The sequence below is a fragment of the Loxodonta africana genome, chromosome 5, assembly GCF_030014295.1.
Source record: "Loxodonta africana isolate mLoxAfr1 chromosome 5, mLoxAfr1.hap2, whole genome shotgun sequence".
Lineage (NCBI taxonomy): Eukaryota > Metazoa > Chordata > Mammalia > Proboscidea > Elephantidae > Loxodonta > Loxodonta africana.
In genome coordinates, this window is record NC_087346.1 from 41,015,431 (window position 1) to 41,030,964 (window position 15,534).

Sequence of the window (15,534 nt, forward strand, 5' to 3'; positions counted from 1 at the left end):
ATTGTAAACACTGCTGCAATGAACATGGGTGTGCATATATATCTGTTCGTGTAAAGGCTCTTATTTCTCTAGGATATATTCCAAGGAGTGGGATTCCAAAAGACTCTCAATTGATCTACTTGCCTCTACTCTTATCACCTTCTACTCCACTCTGCCCAGCAGCCAGAGAGATCTGTGACAAATGTAAACCAGATCATGCCCTAAGAACACTTCATAATACATTTGGAATAAGATTCATATATTATAAAGCCTGCAAGCCCTACCCAACATGGCCCTACCTCCTCACTGCCTCATGTCCTACCACTTTTGACTCCACACACTGCAGCCTGACCAGCCTCCTTTCCATTCTTGTGTATACCAAGCTCTTTCCCCACAAAGGCTTGAACACATGCTGTCCCCTCTGCCGGCTCCTTCTCATCCTTCACATCTCAGTTCAGATATGACCCCTTTAGGTAAACTCCTGACTCTGCTAGACTAGGCCTTCCCAGTTACTCTTCACTATATCACCATGTTTCCTTTAAGGAACTTAATCCAAATCTGTACGTATCTGGTTTATTTATTGGTTTTACTTGCTTATCATCCGGTCATCCTCCTTTTTCAGCACCTTTTGCTCTCTCAACACATACACTCGATCTCCACTGATTACTGTTCAAACCTTGATTACTGTTCATTGCTGAATCCCCAGAATCAAGAATAATATCTAGTACATGGCAAGTGCTTTAAAAATTGTGTTGAATGCATTAATTCCAGAAAGAATTGATGAGTGTTTGGGACTATGTCTCAGCTACCTGTGTATATAAAGTCAACCCAATTAGGAAACCCAAGGCAACATGTCTGAGAACTTGGTAAGAGTGGTGGCTTGCTCAATGGCTGGGAGAATTTTCACTATGAAATCCTTCCTTGAGATTTATTTATTTTCCTCCAACAGAATTACTCTCTCTCTCATTCTTTGGTACTGTGCCTGTGTCTTGTTACATTCTAATCTTATCTGTTCCTGGCAGACTGATACCAAATAATGAATGATTTCTCTGGTCTAGATTTCCCAGTGGCCTTGCTTCCCAAACTGTCACAATAAGCAACTGAACAGGAGCATAAATTAGTAAACAACAATATGCATATAAACAAGGCAAGGGTAGGGTGGGACAGGGTGGGGGCAAATAACAGGTGACAGCAAGGTGACAGATGACAGGAGTTAAATGTGGCAACATCTTGAGTTTTGGAGACCAGGCCAGATGCTGCACACACTCTACTGTATACCAGGTCACAAAGGCAGATGAGCAGCTCTCTCTTCCTATTTGCAGGAATCTAATAATCTACACGGAGCTCTGATGGCTCAGTAGTTAAGAGACTGGCTGCTAACCAAAAGCTTGGCAGTTCAAATTCACCTCGGAAATTTTTGGGGGCAGTTCTACTCTGTCCTGTAGGGTCATTATGAGTCAGAATTGACTCGACAGCAATGGGTTTATTTATTTATTTATTTTGGTTTTAACAATCTAAGTATTTTATTTACAGGCCCAGTACACCTCCTGGCATCCAAATTCACAAATCTGAAGTACAGATAACCTTACAGGGATGTTTCACTGTACCATTTGGCTTATTCACTCATACTGACAGAAGGACCAGAACCAGTGTCCCACGGCCCTCACTGAGGCAACTCATGATGTAATTCTGTGTCTAAAACCCAATACTGTCACTGAATTGTACATCTGGAAAATGGTCTGTGTTATATATACTTTTACAACAAAAAAGGAAAACGAAAAACAAAACACAGTAGCAAAGTCATTGGATGGCAACTATTAAGGGGATATTCTCGGATTTATACAAGGTCTTGATTCTTAACGATAAGGCTGGTTGGAGCTGCAACACCCAGTGTGGAAGCTGCTAGCCGCAAGTGGCTACTGCACCCTTGAAACGGGGCCAGTGCAAACGGAGATGTGCTGTTAGTATACATTACACATCAGATGTCAGGCTTTTTGGAAAAAGTAAAAATCTTAAGAATTTTATATTAACTATAATTGATAATATTACATATTGGTAATACTTTTATATATTGGGTTAATGAAAATATGCTATTAAAGTTAACTTGATCTTTTTTTTTTTTGTAATATGGCTACTAAAAAACTTACATATGTGGCTATCGTGAGTGGCTCTCATTATATTTCTGTTGGGCATTGCTGAGTTCTCAGGGGATGGTTACCCCCTGGGGGCAGGTCAGCACATTGGTCCAGAGTCTAGTCTTTGCAAGCTCAGAAACTATTTCATCAGTTCACCCAGGAGGGAGCAGTTCAGGAGTGCTGGTTTGTACTAACAAGGGACACCCCAGAGAACATCAATTTATTAATTTACCAATGATGACTGGGAGATGTCATAGATACCCTTCTTGTACCAGTGAAGGTTACTTACATAGCTGCCTAATACTGGTTTCTAAGACACCCTCATCCTTCTATGAAGAAACTGGCAGGGAAAAGCAAACCATTAACCAAGGGTTGCTTTATGAGGACTGAATGCAAGCAAATGAGTCAGAGTCCTGTGGGTCCCTGTACCCACAGAGCCTGGGCTTGGGAAGTTTCCAGACTAAAGAAATGAGAGCCTAGAAAAATCTCCTCCAAAAGCACTTTAAAACACAAACCAAAACTTGTCTCTTTCCTCCACATTTCTTTGAGTTTCTTCCAAACCTTCATATTTACAAAATCCAACTTATGTGTATTTATATATATTTTTCCTCTAAATTAACACAGTGACTCCAGATCTAAAAAGGGTACATTTAAGAGAACTATAAATATGAAAATATTAAATCTCCATGGCTTTAGTGTTTCTAATTTTCCTATACTTCTACACAAGACAGTCTCTTCCCCCCAGAAACAGCTATATATTTATATCATCCAGTGAATTTTCCACTCTGTAGTTCTTTAAAAATCATCAAAATCCTACAGTACTGTTTCATTTAAAACTCTCAAGCTTTTATCTCTTACATTTCTTTATCATACAAAAGGAGAATCCTTAAGTGAAGGACGTTGTCTTCAAATAACTATGAAAGATTGTTATTGGAGAATTCCTTAAAAAAACGGAAAAAAAAAAAAAGGCTAACCCCATCTATTATGCCAATCCTTGCTATTTTTAACTTCAAAAATTGACACTGCGATTCCAAGTCAGTGTCTACTCTGGGGACCTATGGCCCTCTAGGTACTTACGATAGATGATCCAGTGAGAGATTTCACTTTTTATTTGCTTAATTCATTACAGTTTATGAAACCTTTGTGTAGACGTGCTCTTGGTCTCAAAGGATTCATAATGATGTTGTTAGGCAGTCAGAGCAGGTACAGGTTTTAAAAAGTTACAGGGAACCTGGAGTCAAAAGTCGAAGGATAACCTCCACCGCCATCACCACCAGCATGTGTGGTTTGTCATCTTACCCCAAACAAATACAAGGTTATGATGACCATTACGTGGGACATAGACACATTTCTATTAGGCAAAGAGGCCCGAGGTGGCTCTACTTGCTCCAGAATCAACAAGACTTCTCTTTCTGCTGAAACATTGGCATTGTCATTTTGAACATTTCCTGGATACCAAGATGTACTGAATTTTCAAAAGTTAACTCCTGCTCCCCCAAAGTGATTAACTGTAGATGAAAAATAAAAGAGCCCTAAAAATATAGACACTTGCTACAACCCACTGTGTCCATGATAGTAAATCATAGATGGGGCTGCATAAAGGAGCAAACCAAAACATAGATTATAACTCTCTGTATTAGTTTCCAAAGCTACTGTAACAAGTTACCACAGGTTTACTGGCTTAAAACAATACGAATTTATTATCGTACAGTTCTGGAGGTCAGAAGTCTGACACAGGTCTCACTGAATTAAAATCATGGTATCTGTAGGGCTATGTTCCTTCTCGGGGAGAATTTGTTTCCTCGCCTTTTCCAACTACTAGAGGGTGCCCATATTCCTTGGCTTGTGGCCTTCCTCCATCCTCAAAGCTAGGAACAACAGGTCAAGTCTTTCTCATGCTGCCATCTCTCTGCTTCCGACTTTTCTGCCGCCCCCCCCCCCCCCGCCCCCGTCCATTTAAGGACTCTTGTGATTACACTGGGCTCCCACGGATGATTCAGAATAATCTTATTTCAAGGTCAACTGATTAGCAATCTAAATGCCATCTGCAAACTTAAACCCCTTTTGCCATGGTACCTAACATAGTCATAGATTCTGGGAATTAGAACATCTCTTGTTGTCGTTAAAAAAAAAAAAAGTCATTAGTTGATGTCAATTCAATTGCGACTCACAGTGACCCCACATGTTACAGAGTAGAACTGCACGCATAGCGTTTCCTTGGCTGTAATCTTAACGGAAGCAGATCACCAGGTTTTGTCTTCTACAGTACCACTGGGTGGGTCTGAACTGCCAACCTTTAGGTTAGTAGTCAAGCACAAACCATTTGGGCCACCCAGGGACCTACTGAACATCTTTGGGAGGTCATTATTCTGCCTATCACTGTTTCCAACAGTAATTAAAAAACAAAAAAACATCAAGTGTACAAGATACTCTCCTCCAATTAGAATTTTTAACTATTTTAATTCACAAAAGGTGACAATCCCAAAGCTAAAAAAAATTAAATACTGTTAGAATAGCAAGGGTAAGATTTGCTCTCTTCTTGCTGAGCTGAGTGTGCCAGTCGCGGGGATGTACTGCTCCCCTCCCAGACTCAACACCAAGCCTAACTGAACACTCAGCAGCTTTTGGGGAGAAATGGTTGATATTACCACATGGAAAGTTAAGCATCAAAGTCTTTCAGTAGTGATACTGAAATATATGACCTACTCATAATCTTCCACATGGTAAATCATAAGGAGTTGAGAGCATGTTTGCACAGATGTGATTTTTTCTTTGATAAACGTACAAATGCAAGAACACAGACCAGGCCCAAACTGCAAGACACGTGGTATATTCTATGATCAATGTGTAATGGTTATACTCTGCAGCCAGTCCGCCTCCTTTCAAAACCTAACTCTGCTACATACTAGCTGCGTGATCTTTGGCAAGTGGCTTAACCTCTCTGTGTCTGAAATGAGGATAACAGTATCTACCTCACAGCGTTTTAGGAGGAGTAAATGAGTAATATTTCTAAGTGCCTAGAACAAACCCTGGCAGATAGTCAGCACTTTAAGAATTTGTTAAATAAAATTTTAAATGTTCCTGTTCGCCGTTTATAACTTGCTGCTACTGCTGTTGTTAGTTGCCATCAAGTTGATTCTGATTGACGGCAACCCCGTGTGTGCCTGAGTAGACCTGAGCTCCACAGGGTTTTTAAGGCTGTGACGTTTCAGAAGTGGATCCTCAGGCCTGTCTTCCAGGGCTCCCCTGGGTAGGCTAGAACCTCCAAACTTTTGGCTAGAAGTTGAGAGCTTAACTGTTTGCACCACCCAAGGACTCCTTAAAGCTTGCTACTCAAACTCTATTCCAAGGGAGCATAGTTTTCGGCATTAACTAATCCATCATAAAAGATATGACATCGTGTGTGTGTGTGTGTGTGTGTGTGTGTGTGTGTACATAAAAACACTCAATGACATTCTATAGAACACTAATTTACCCACTAATTTGGCCGTAACAATGTCCTTTGTTGCTATTAGAGTTTGATGGCAACTACTGGGGTCATAATAACTGGATGGTTAAACAACTCGCTCAACAAATGCAAATCTCAGAAGACAGTAGCAGCTGTGTTAAATAAACCGTCTAGGGGCCTCCTAAAGAAAGACGCGCAGCTTTGGCAGGGACAGTGGGGTTTGTGATTCTTAATGTCTCCTGGCATTTTCTGGGACAGTGGTGCTCATGGTACAATACAGCCCAGAAGGCCAAGCTCTGTGAGCGACAGTACCAGTTGTGCTAGACGCACCCTACCAGCATCTGCAGGGAGTGCGAGCATATTGTGGAGGCAGCCTCAAAAGCCTTTCAGCATTCACAGCTGACATTATATACTTCTTATGAAAGGTCCTGAATTCAATAGCAGTTTATAACCAACGTCAGTCATTTTATTTTAACCCCAGAAGAAAGACAGGGAGGGCTGGGAGTAGGATGCAGACCCTACTGGCATAAGCAAGAGGGGACAACCGAATGTTCTGTTACAGGAGAAACAAACCTCCTTAGTGAGAACCAAGGATTCAATTTTGGAGGTAACAGAATTGAAACCTGTCTTAAAAGTTAGAGGTGTTGCTTATAGGTAAAAAGATAATGATAGCACCGGGGTGGGGCAGAGGGGACTCACTGGCTTAGGGGACACTGAGCTTCTATTAAGAGTGATAGAAAAATTTGGAAATGGGTAATGGTGCTGGTGTACAACACAATAAACACAATGTAATTAAATTGTACATGTGAAGAATGCTGAGATGGCACTCTGTTTATGTATATAAAATTTATCAAATACATACATAACAATTCATATATATTGTATATATACAAATACGTATATTCTGACTCAGAGCAACCCTACAGGACAGAGTAGAACTGCCCCATAGGATTTCCAAGGCTGTAATTTTTACAGAGGCAAACTGGCACATCTTTCCCCTGTGGAGTGGCTGGTGGGTTCGAATCGTCAACCTTTCAAGTTGACAGCTGAGCGCTTAACCACTGCACCATCGAGGCATCTTTTATTTACAATTAAAAAAAAGAGATAGCTGAGCCACTTAATAGTAGCTATGAGTCAGGCATTACTCTAAATGTTTTATACACATAAAGTCATATAATCCATATGGTAATCTTATGAAGTAAAAACTATTTTATTTTCTTTTCACAGACAGGAAATAGAGGTTCCTCTGAGGAAGCTGCTCAAGGTTACATAGTGGTTAGCTGGTAGTGCTGGGACTCAAACACGAATCTTCATAAGCCTCCCAGTGTTCACTTCTGACATTACTTCCTGTCCTTATGACAGCACAAACCAGAGAAACAATCCAGGAGATGGGGTAACAGATATACAATCCTGTATCAAAGTATATCAATCAAAGATCTGACATATCACCCTGATGGAAAGATTACAGAAAGCAACGAGGGATACTGGGAAATGCATGGTCCCGGCTTCAAATCCTGCTCCACTTCTTACCAGCTCTGTAGCCTCGAGTGCATCAACCTTCCTATACTGTTTCTGCACCTTCACAGTGGAGATAACAGTTTCTATTTTGCAGGGCTATCTCAAGATGAAGACAACATTTTGCTTAATCTTCACTAGTATGGAAATCCTCAAAACTGGACTGATAAACAACATCATGATAAACGGAGAAAAAAATTAAAGTTGTCAATGATTTCATTCTACTTGGATCGACTATCATTGCCCATGGAAGCATGAGTCAGGAAATCAAACAGCGTATTGCATTGCGTGAATCTGCTGCAAAAGACCTCTTTAAAGTTTTAAAGAGCAAAGATGTCACTTTGATGACTACGGTGTACCTGACCCAAGCCAGGGTCTTTTCACTTGTCTCATGAGCATGTGAAAATTAGACAATGAAAAACAAAGACAGAGGACAAGTGATACATTTAAATTGTAGTGCTGGTGAAGAATATTGAATACACCATGAACTGTCGGAAAAATGAACAAATCGGAAATACAACCAGAATGCTCCTTTGAAGTGAGGATGGCGAGGCTTTGGCTTGCTTACTTTGGACATGTCATCAGGAAAGACCAATCATTAGAAAAGGATACCATGGTTGGTAAAGTAGAAGGTCAGCGAATGTAAGGTGGATTGGCACAGCAGCCACAGTAGTCAAACATACCGACTCTCATGAAGACGGCACAGGACTAGGCAACATTTCCTTCTGTTATATACGAGGTCATCATGAGTTGGAGCCGATGACAACTACCAACAGCTGCAAGTGCCTATCTCATTGTATCTACCCTTATTTAGCCATCACTTTTTTACTGCAAGGGCTCCAGCTTCTGAGACTGGAGAAGTCGGAGAGCCAACTCAGTCATCTGGTCTCTGCTTCAGAGGCTTAGCTTCATAGTTAACTACTGCTATGAGCCTTTTTCTGAAAGGTCTCTACTTTGGAGATGGGTTGCTAACTAGAGCTATCCCTTTTTGGTACCCGTATTAGTTTCACCCCTCTCAAGTGGTCCGTGATCCAAAACCACTTATTCTTTCTTGAATCCTCTTCTCTACCCCTAAATAAAGGCTCATTTCTACACATTTTTTCTAGGTGTTAGGTCAGACTACCTAATTAAAGTGACTCCCAGGTGAAGCGTCAATGAAAAGTACCCTTAATGTTTCTAGGTGGTGTGCATGCATGTTAAGAGGTGCCTTCCCCAGATGACTCTCATTGGCAGAGCAGGTCAGCGAGGCTCTTGACCCCCGGTTTCACGCCCTCCCAGGCCAGGCCCTCCAGGGCCTCACAACCATGACCCCAGTCCCAGCTGCAACAGGAGGAGCCAGTCACCAGCAGGGACACAGAATTTGCCTCCGGTACATTCCCATCTTTCTTTCTGCAGTTGTTTTCCTACCCCCAGTTACCCTACCTTCAGTCTCTTCAATTTGTGGGGAAACTTTAAAAAAAATCGTATATATTTTGCATTTCTGATCAATTTAATGAAAGAAAAAACAAAAACCCAAACCAGTTGCTGTTGAGTCAATTCTGGTTCATATCGATCATATAGGACAGAGAAGAACTGCCCCCATAGTGTTTCCAAGGAGTGGCTGGTAGATTTGAGCTGCCAACCTTTTGGTTAGCATCCGAGTTCTTAACCACTGCACCACCAGGGCTCCATTTAATGAAAGGAGGGGATTAAATTCTAGTGATAGGTACTCAGCCCCCAAGTTTCCATAAACGCGATGCCTCTGGTCACATGGTTACAATTAGGTAGCAATTTGCCTTTATTCAGATATTCATCAGGTACCTTCCTGGTGTAGGTGAGTACGCCAAGGTAAACTTGGAGGTGGGGGTGTCCCAGGCAGGTAGTTCAGCTCCTTCCCAGTTTTGCCTGAGGCTGGCCCTGACATCAAAATCAAAATGTGTCACCACAAATGTGAGCCTCGACCAAGGCACCAGGTGGAGAAGTGGCACTTTCCTGAAGGACCCTGACTCGGTCATCTAGTGCTGCTACATAACACAAATACCACAAGTGGATGGCTTTAACAAACAAAAATTTATTTTCTCACAGTTTACAAGGCTAGAAGTCCAAATTCAGAGTCCTGGCTCTAGGGGAAGGCTTTCTCTCCCTGTCAGCTCTCGAGAAAAGTTCTGTCTCTTCAGCTTCTACGTCATGGTTCCTTGGAGATCTCCATGTGTCTTGGCATCTATCTTACCCCATCTTTGCTCTCATTTTTTTTTTTGTTTTAATCTCTTTTATATCTCAAAAGAGATTGACTCAGGATACACCCTATACTAACCCTGCCTCATTAACATAACAAAGACAACCCATTCCCAAACAGAATTATAACCATAGGCATAGAGGCTAGGATTTACAACACGTATTTTGGGAGGACACAATTCAATCCGTAACAGACCCTTCCAGAGTTTTCACTTGCCTTGACTCAGTAATCGGCTGATCTTTTCTCCCTCTTTGGTTTTGAATGTGTTACCTTTTACCTCCTCTCACCCACTCCTCTTTAAAAAGGTGGCTTTTTTTTTTTTAAGTACTTCTTTTTTTATTGTGGTAAAAAAAAAAATAGGTAACAAAATATTTGCCATTTCTACAATTTTCACAGGAACAGCTGAGTGACATTAATGCCATTCATCATGGTGTTCAACCATCACCATTAACCATTTTCAAATTTTCCTGTCACCCTTAACAGAAGCTCAGCATCCCCTAGGCATTAACAATACGGCTTTTAGTTTGTCTTTTTTCAGTTGTAGGAACGGGTATTTTGGAAGAAAAGATCCACATGTTTTTGGAAGAAAACACTCAATTCAGTTAATGCTGCTTCTTGAAAAAATTCTAACAGTCCAAGTTTAATCTGAACATTTTAAGTGACACAAATTGTCTAAGATATAAACCGTAAGGCCGTCTCTGAAACTGTCATAAGAAAATCATCAAATGATATGTACGTATGGCAAGAGGGAAAACCAATTAGTAAAAAACTCATTACCCTATTCATACTTTAAATCTATTACCTGTTTATTTAATTCTGCTTTGAATTACAAGTCATTGTTAGAAATTACTGAACTGATTTGGGTTTCTGTAAGTGAAGAGGCTGAATTTAACACCACTCATATTCCAACATCCTTTATCAAAAATCATAAGAATAAATTAGGTAAGAATAATGGAAATACAAACCAAAGACTAAAATTTTGACTCAGAGCAGCAAAGAAGGTGTCACAGTAACACTTGAGAAAATTTAATTAAAAAAAATGTTTTATAATTATAATGAAAATCAGTTAATGGAAATTTTTTACATGTTCATTAAATCAACCCAGAATGTCCTACTAATGGTATACTTTTGAAGAGACCAAACAACAAACTTGTAAAGTTTTTTAAAAAGGTGACCTGTTTGAAATTGATGGAGGTTATTCAAACCTGGTGATAAATCTGCTAAATGCAATATTTAAAATACGTAACTTGCCTGTGCGACTGGGGGAAACCCAGTGGCGTAGTGGTTAAGTGCTACAACTGCTAACCAAGAGGTCGGCAGTTCAAATCCGCCAGGCGCCCCTTGGAAACTCTCTGGGGCAGTTCTACCCTGATCTATAGGGTTGCTATGAGTCAGAATCAACGGCAATGGGCTTGGTTTTTGGTTTTGTTTTTTTTAATGTGACTAGGTACTAAGGAAGCAAACTGTATAAGTAGAGTTTATTTTCAAGATATTCCTGTCAAAATTAGCAGTGCTCCATTCTTCTAAAGTTCCCCATGAAAGATGTTCTGCTTTTTGGCTAATAACAATATCACAAATGCAAACAGTATTTTAAGTAAGTCTGTATGTTCCATTTTCATCTGATAACTTCCCCGTGTAATCAGCTATGGACACACTGCAGCTCTACATAGAAGGCTGAGACTATTGCTGCAATTTTTTGAAAAACACTACAGGAACATAAAAATTAAAACTCCTACATTTTAAATTAAAGGGAGAAGAGAAAGTTTTCTAATTCTAAATATGATTTTTAAAAAGAAAGAAGGAAAGAAATCAAAGGCAGCTAAATTAAGCATTATATTTCACTTTTTAAAATGCAGAGTTACTGAAATAATCATGGTGTGCCCACGGATAGAGCCAGAAGGCTATTTAGTGCAGAGCTGTTTAACATCAAAAAACTGAAAATAAACTAAGTGTCCAACAATAGGGGATTGGTTAAGTCAAGACATATTCACATAACAGAAAACTAAAAATGATGCTGTACAAGAATATTCCAGTGACACGGAGAGACGTCCATGCGATAGAGAACTAACCACCGCCGTCAAGTTGATTCTACAGGATACAGTAGAACTACCCCATAGGATTTCCAAGGAATGCCTGGTGGATTCGAACTGCCGACCTTTTGGTTAGCAGCCTTAGTTCTTAACTACTATGCCACCATGGTTTCCATGCAATATAGTTGGGTAAAAAAAAGGTAACTTAGAAAATGCAAGCCAAGCAAGCCCAAATAGTATGTAGAAAATGAACTTGGTTTTATAAAGAGTAACTTTCTAGCTGTGCAACTTCAGGGAAGTTACTTGCTTTCTCAATATTAGTTTCCTTCTCAGTAAAAAGAGAATAACAATTGTACCTACCTCATAGGGATGGAGTGTGGATTATAGGAGTTTCTGTGCATAGAGCAATTGCCACAGTGCCTGCCCCACAGTAAAGCTAACACATGTTAGCTCTTGGTATTATATCTACATAGTGGTGAAAAAGAATGGGAAGATACAATATTAAGTGGCCTTTGCATGGTCAGATTATGGCTGAATTGTTTTACCTGCATTTTTAAATTCTCAATAAATAACATACTACTTATGAGAAAAATTAGTAAATTGAAATATTCATATACAATGATAATTCAGAAACTAAATTCCTGGCCGAACTGACCCATAATATTTCATTTAAACAAGCTTGCTATCGAGCATTTAAAATTATTTAACTTAAGGGCTAAACTTGTCTATAATATTTTTATTGGATAAAGCAAGGCATACTTGGCATTGTTCAGCCTCGTAAGAATTCATGAGCTCCAACAGGAGAACCATTAGGCAGGCATTATCAGTGGGAGGCAGCCTAGTTAATTGTTTCATGTTTCCTCCCACCTCTCCCACTTCTTGGGTTCTTGTTCCTCCTTTTTGCCTCCTCCCCCCCACCCCCACCCCTAAGCATAATCAAAGCCCTGGATCTCTCTCTACTGGACAGTAGGCCTCTCAAGGTCAGCAACTGTTTCCTTCACGTTAGCACCTCTAGCACAGTGGCTGGTATATAGTAGTTGCTCGCTAAATGTTAACCAAATGAATGGACTGAATAAATATCTTATAGTTGCAGTTCAGAAAAGAGGCTTCAATTCCCATATAAGAGAAATAGATAAAGGTGAGTAGGCTGCTCTTAAGTCTGAAGCTGTCTAGAATTCTCAGTAATTGTTCTGTTAAAAAACAAACACCTCACCTCAAAGTATTATTTCTTTAAAAAACAAGGAAAAAAGAAAAGTTCTTGTTGTATTCCATTGTCTATTTTAAGAGATATAAGAAAATGATGTTTTTCTCCTATATTCTGGGCCAGATGTTTGATAAATATCATTTTATTTAAAGTCCCACAAAAATCCCAGAGAGTTCAAGTAACTTGCTCAAAATAACACAGCCAATAAGTTACTGAGATAGTTCCAGGACTGAGGTCCAAAATCTCTCTACATTATACTGTGGAAAAACATATCCCATGACCTTTGACTCTAAACATTGTTGTTACAGAGATGGTAAGACCAAATGGTCCCAGTAACTCTTGAGCAACTGCTTAAGATTCTTCCAAATACCTTTCGTGGCTTTTTCGAGTTTCCGTGAGAAGAGAAACTGAGAGAAGAAGGTAGCAATCCACATGTGTCCAAGAGTTTTACTCCAGACTTCTCAGTCAACCAGCTTTACTTAAAAATGAAACTAAAGAAACCAAATTAAATATTAACTCGTACAAAAAACACTTCAACCAGAAGGCTATTTTGAAGTAAGAATATCAGCAAACCAAGGAAAGGGCGATAAACGGAAAATTTTGCACTGCTTCTTCCAAAAAAAGGTAGGAGTCAAATTTTAGAGAGCTTTCCACACATTGAGTCTTCCTCCAAATCCCAGGTTGTTCACTTTCAGTCACTGAGTGGCAGGCAGTTGCCATGATGCAGAGTAGGAACCAAAAACCTCTCAGATATCCACACTTTAAGACTTCCTGCAAACACAGCACTTGCCAAAAGAGTCCCGGTAACATGGATTTCACATGCTAAACCTCAGCCCACCAAGTTGGTAGGCAGGAAAATGTGTGAAAATGAATTGTTTATTTCCTAAACCAGCTGGAATTTACTACTGTTTATATATAAACAGCTAGCATTTATTGAGGTCTGGTTGCCACACAACATGCTAGGTGTTTGGCACTTTAATTTTCATGGTGAAGTAGTTATAATCCCCCATTTTACCGGTTCAGAGTGTTTAAGTAAGGTGCCTGAGGACCCACAGGTAATATATGAAATTAGGGGAGAAACCAAGGATTTGAAAAGTTAAGTACAGACTGAAAATCCACGACGACCTACCCAGAGACGCTAAACTGTTGCAATCTCTTCAAAATGTAATACACACCTCAAAATGATTTTATGGTCACATTAAAGCGGACACGAGTTGAAATAGAAGTGTGGCAAAGATTAATAAATCAAAATAAAAGATTACAGGACATAACGTTTGAACCGTTTCGAGACCGCAGGTCATAAACGATTATCTGCATCCTACAGATCTTGACCTGGGTCCGCTCCTACGTATTTGCCCTAAGAAGCCACGTCTCTCTTCTTAAGGGGAGCTGCTCTGGAATGCCAAATATTGAAAGATTTCAGTGTGGGCAGCCCAGAGCTGTGCTATTACGGTTCACACATCATCAGTAAGTGCCTCTCAAGAGAGAACAAGATAGTCCCTCCTCCACCATCTGAACTTCACCCACGACCTCGAGTGGCTGTGGACAATCTATGGCTTAGCCTGTGTCCCTTCAACACCAGGACCGAGTTACCCGAAATGGTTACCAATTAACGGGCTGAATGATCAGAGTAATGAGACTAAGCCACACAGCCATCAAACACAATCGAGGAAGGATGCCCGGGGGCGGGGCGGGAACAGGCAGAATTACGGCCACGTCCCTGGTTAATTTTATACCTTCCCCTCTCCTAGCGCTCCGCAGGACGCGCCGCTTCTCAGCCCATCCTCCTCCTCCCCCGGCCTCTCCCGGAGCTCCTTACCAGCTCTCAGCAGAAGGCACTTGCACCCGGGAGGGGGATCTGCGAAGGGACCGAGTCCGTTGCCGCAACCGCAGCCGCCGCAGCCAGCTCCAGGCGCTGCCACCCCGGGCCGAAGCCGCTGGAAACTTTGCTCGGGGTCTCGCCCTCTCGCGCCGCGGCCCCACGAGGGGAAGCACCTCTCTGGGTCGCTCCCGCGGCTGCAGACCCAGAGGCCGCACTCGGCGGCGCTGCAGCACGGGCCGGGCTCCGGGCGGCCGAGGGCGAGGTCTCCCCGCCCGGCTGGGCCGGCGGCGCGGCTCGGCCCGGCGCTCGGTGTTTACCGCGGCCCGCGCCCGGCTCTCCCCGCCCGCCGCGCGGCCCGCGCCCTGCGCCCTGCGCGCTCCTGACATCATTCATTCTCTCACACCCTCGCCCGCCCACTCCATTTCCAAACAGTGACTCACCCGCTCGCTCCGTGGCGGCGGAGGAGGCGGCTGCGCTCGCTCCTGTGGCTGTGGCTCGGCTGGCACAAAGCGGAGCTAGAAAAACCGGTGCGACTTCTTAAGAAGAAATCCCCAGCCGACCCTCCCCTCGGCCAGCCTTTAAAGGTGCAGAGAAGGAGGGGCTTGGCAAGCAGGCAGGCAGGCAGGGCAGATTGGCACTGGGAGGAAAGGCTGAGGGCCCTGGAACAGACCTCCTTGAGCGGTGACAGAGATCAATCTGGGAAAGTTCTTTGGGTGCCACTCCCAGCAAGTTCCAGGGGTGGGGCCAGGAAGGGATCCCCCACCCCCGCACCCCCCCCTCCCGATTCGGAAACTGCTTTCTGACAGAGATGAGTGAGTTCTAGGGGCATCGGTGTTTATTCAAAGGGTGTGTCACCTGGGCCCGAGTCAAGGAGGTGGGTTTCCAAACCTCACAGGGTCGCCTGGCAGGGTCAGTCAAGAGCCGCTCGGCGCGAACTCTATGAGCTGGGAGGGTGCTCCAAGTTAATGAGGCTAATAATACTTTCCCTTCGGTGACTAGCCACCATGTCATTTGTCCCGTTAATTGATTTGCTTCTCATTTAGGGTAAGAAACCGTAACCAAAATAAATAGTGAAAGAATGATCCCCTGCTCTGCTGAACACTGCGCTTCTCAGCCGCTTCGGGGGCATGAGGCGGCTGTGCGTGGTTTGTTTCTTTCTTTTTATTGTTTGTGTGGTTTGCTTGAT

General features: G+C 42.1%; 1 protein-coding gene across 8 annotated transcripts in view; it reads right to left on the reverse strand.

Annotated features, from left to right (window-relative positions):
* Positions 1–15,043, reverse strand: part of SGMS2 (sphingomyelin synthase 2) — a 112,681-nt gene extending 97,638 nt beyond the window's left edge. For 3 of the 8 annotated variants that reach the window (XM_023548562.2, XM_064285456.1, XM_064285459.1), the window contains exon 1: positions 11,683–12,201. The gene's annotated coding sequence lies outside the window, so the exon portion shown is untranslated. Of the gene's footprint in view, positions 1–11,682; positions 12,205–12,896; positions 13,403–14,345; positions 14,473–14,788 lie in introns of those variants that run through there. The other 5 variants (XM_023548561.2, XM_064285458.1, XM_010590492.3 and 2 more) reach the window with 5 other exon arrangements.
* Between the last annotated feature and the right edge of the window lie 491 nt (positions 15,044–15,534).